The sequence below is a fragment of the Myotis davidii genome, unplaced genomic scaffold (genome assembly GCF_000327345.1).
Source record: "Myotis davidii unplaced genomic scaffold, ASM32734v1 scaffold72, whole genome shotgun sequence".
Lineage (NCBI taxonomy): Eukaryota > Metazoa > Chordata > Mammalia > Chiroptera > Vespertilionidae > Myotis > Myotis davidii.
The window spans coordinates 2,311,744-2,315,642 of NW_006284618.1; the positions used below are offsets into that span (position 1 = coordinate 2,311,744).

At 51.0% G+C, this 3,899-nt stretch overlaps 1 protein-coding gene across 1 annotated transcript in view; it reads left to right on the plus strand.

The window, feature by feature from the left end:
• The first annotated feature begins 3,269 nt into the window (after nt 1-3,269).
• TUBGCP2 (tubulin gamma complex associated protein 2) overlaps nt 3,270-3,899 on the plus strand; it is a 13,849-nt gene continuing 13,219 nt past the window's right edge. The window contains exon 1 of the mRNA XM_006754913.1: nt 3,270-3,318. The gene's annotated coding sequence lies outside the window, so the exon portion shown is untranslated. The remainder of the gene's footprint in view (nt 3,319-3,899) is intronic.

Sequence of the window (3,899 nt, forward strand, 5' to 3'; positions counted from 1 at the left end):
TGCTTTGGGGCAGCTCAGTCCCGAAGCGGACGCAGAGGTCCCTCCCAGGTCCTAGTGGTGCAGGGTCCCTCCCGGGCCGCTGCCGGCACCCTCGCCCGCACGGCTTTGTCTCTGGCTGCGGCGGCCTCTGGGTCATTGTCTCCAAACCAGTCACCAACGAGGTCCCCAGGAAACTCAGGTTTTATTGGGAGTCTTCTTTGTCTAAAGGTCTTCAGTGACTTCCATTACCTTAGTCCCGTGTCCTTCTCGCGGCCGGTCTGGCCCTGCACGCTCCGCCTGCCTTTCGGTCTCCTGCAGCCGCTCAGCTCCTGAGCTGCACAGGGCGCGGTGCCAGGAGCTCACGGCACAGAAATCCAAGGAGGTCAAGCAGTTACCTGATGAAAACGTGATAGGTAGACACATGAGGGACGCGGGTGTGCATGAGACTTACTGGAGGGTGGACCAGGTGCGCACAGACTCTGGCTCACAATATTTCAGCGTCGAGCACGACGTGCGCATGTATAGTGCAAGGGCTAGGCGGGTGCTTTTCTTTAAGCAATTGAAAATATGTAATAAAGTTTGGTCATTTCATTCTGGGAGTGGAGGTTGTGGCTACATCGCCAGCAGATCGTTCACATGCCCAGGAAGAGCACTGGACAAACCCAGACTTTTCATCACTTAATACTTTTTCTGTCTCTGAGAAAGCATTAGGGTTGTTGACGTTTTCCACAAGTTTTCAAGCCCTACTCCGGCTCAGTTGAACCTCGGTTGAGCATTGTTCCATGCACCCATAAGTCATTGGTTGATTGCCAGTCAGGGCATATACCTGGGTTCTAGCTTGATCCCCAGTAGGGGGCATGCAGGAGCCAGTCATCGATGTTTATCTCTCCCTCTCTAAAAAAAAATTAATGCATATTAAAAAATGTTTTTCAAGCCAATTTGAGAAATTATCTTTGAACTCTCAACTGAGACTCACTTTCCTCTGTTCACCAGTGTGCGTGAAGTAGGCGTCTTAGCCCACTAAGGCAGCGGCTCACGCGTGGGGAGGTAGGTTTCCTTCCCACACAGAAATCTGTCCGTTTGCCCTGACTGATGGAGAGAACTCTGGAGTGTCACAGAGGCCAAGTGAGCCGTTGCAATTAAATGTTCTTCAGAGTTGCATTTAGTGTGGAGGCTGCTGATGTTTAGCATCCTGGCCTCTTGTGCCTCCCAGTCACCATGACAACCAGGGGTCCCTCAGGGGCCCTGCCTGCAGGTGAGAGCCCCCATTCTTGCAGGAATTGTTCCCAAATCCACAGAAAACAGTGGGTGCCTCAGACATGGGGACAGGAAGATAGTTTTTAAGTAAACACTCAATCATGATCTTTCTTCAGAAGGGCTCTCTCAACCCGCTTGTGTCTGGGGGAGGTGTGTGTGCTTGCCGCGGTAAACAGTGTCCTTGCCATTTACATGGCCAAAGGATCCTGCGTCCAGCGCTTACAAGGACAACCCGCAGAAACCACATGGGATGTGGGGAAACTGGTTCCCTTAGACTCGAGGTCGCCAGGGGGCAGTTCTGTTGTCTTCTCTGTTTGCTGGGTTTGCAGCGCCTCGCTCATGGCCCTTCGGGAGTAATGAGGTAGCAGTGGTTTGGGCGTCAGTGGGTCAGGTCCAGTTTTCCTACTGTAAAACCAGCCCTTTCTCAGGTAAAATGCACATTTGCAGTTGGTTGGCCTTTTGCAGTAACAGTGACATCTGACCTGCTTTTTAAATAACTTGCTGTGTGCAGGCTTTACAGGAACTGCTGCCTTTCATCTCTGCAGCCGCTCAGGGAGAGTATACTGCTCACCCTCCTTGGAGGGAGCTGGTTTCGGACACGCTCAGCCAGGCCCCGCAGCCTGCGCCCTGCTGCTGCTTGCTCCCTTCACGCTGCTGCTGTCGTTACTGCCAGCGCCTCTTGTAGCCGCTCCTGCGCTGGCAGCCTGGGTTCCCGCTCGTACTTACTCTTCTGCCCCCAGTTTGGAGACATCTGCTCCTGGCCAGTGTTTGATGCTTACACACTGTGAACTGTAATTACATCCGGAGAACTTGTTTTCCACCCCCCAAGATCACAGTTACAAGTAATATTCATTGGTAATGAGCTGTGGAGTGTGGGCTGGGTCGTCTCTGTTGGTGTTTTGTTGGACTTGGGTGTCTTCACTGCAGCTGTCAGCACAGTGGCTCCTGACCTTTTCTGGGTCACAGAGCCTTTGAGGATCTATTGAAAAAACCTCTCAGGAAATGGACAGACATGACTGTCCTTGATAGCTGTTCTTTTGTTGTTCATGGATCTGGAGTTAAGAACCTTACGTAGGTAGACTGAAATGTTTATGTGAAGCACGTAAAATTTGCTCATTTTTATTTTTTTAATCTATAGTTAATTCCCCCTGTGTGTTTATTCACTCCCTTTTATCAGCACTGTTGATGGTGCTGGCTAACTGGGTCAGTCATCAGTGGGAGAACAAACTGCAATGGAGGCCACTACTGTCCCCTTGGGGACGTCTCAGTTATGATTTTGATGCCAGAGGGTTCTGTATCTAATGGTGAGACCCTGGGACATCTGGTTGACAGGTTACACTGAGCTGAAGTGGAATCCCATCCAACTCTAATACAGGAAATGTGTAGCAATTTTCCCCAAAGCTTCTGCATATCTAGCCAAGCTTGGGCAAGAGAAGGAAATGTCCGAGGTACCAGAGTGCAGAGAGCATGCAAACCTGGAACAGCGCAGGATTTGAGAACCAGGTGTGGGCCTCGTGGACTGGAACAGTTTGAGTACCCAAGCTGGGACGGGGCAGTAGCGTAGACCTGTGTAGATCCAGGTCCACTGGGTCTGCCCAGCCAAGACAAGAAAATTGTCTGCCAGCCACTGGCCCAGAGCCCTGCGTGGTGATGTCACCCAGGGAGAAGGAGGGCCCAGGCCTTGGAGTCCACACTGTCTGCACCTGCAGGCTCCCGAGCTGAGGAGTGGGCCTAGAAACTGGCTGGAGTGTGTGTGGATTGCCAAAGGGAGCATGTCTGTAAGAGACCGGGCCTGTAAGAAACGACAAACCCTACCAAGAGCGCCACCTGCAGGGAGAGGAGAACTCACTCTAGAACAGGGGTAGGCAAACTTTTTGACTCGAGGGCCACAATGGGTTCTTAAACTGGACGGGAGGGCCGGAACAAAAGCATGGATGGAGTGTTTGTGTGAACTAATATAAATTCAAAGTAAACAGCCGAAACCGGTTTGGCTCAGTGGATAGAGCGTCGGCTTGCGGACCAAAAGAGCAGAAGAACAGGACCCCGTACGTCACAACCACTGTGTCTGCACACAGCGCCAAGGTGAGTGCCCATCCCTGCGCTGCTGTCACTGGTGAAGACAGCCCGGCCCTGTGCTGTGCACAGAGTTCACCTCCCTGGCTCCTGACGGGGTGCCCTAGCAGTGCCAGTGATGATGTCAGACAACTTGGCAAGTGCTTTCCATGGACCAAGTGTCTGCTCAGCTCAGTGCCTCTGCTGACCCCGTGGCCACACTGAAATCTCTTTAAAGTGAACTGTTTTTCTTTTCTTTTTTTTTTTTTTAAATATATTGGTGAAGACAGCCCGGCCCTGTGCTGTGCACAGAGTTCACCTCCCTGGCTCCTGACGGGGTGCCCTAGCAGTGCCAGTGATGATGTCAGACAACTTGGCAAGTGCTTTCCATGGACCAAGTGTCTGCTCAGCTCAGTGCCTCTGCTAACCCCGTGGCCACACTGAAATCTCTTTAAAGTGTACTGTTTTTCTTTATTCAAAAAAATATATGATTCAAAATTATAGATCTGCAGTAAAAGGTAACTTTGAAATCTTTTAAAAAACACATTAAGAAGCTTCAGGTATTGAACCAGCTTAACACTGGCACAAAGATAATTAGAAAAATTCACTGA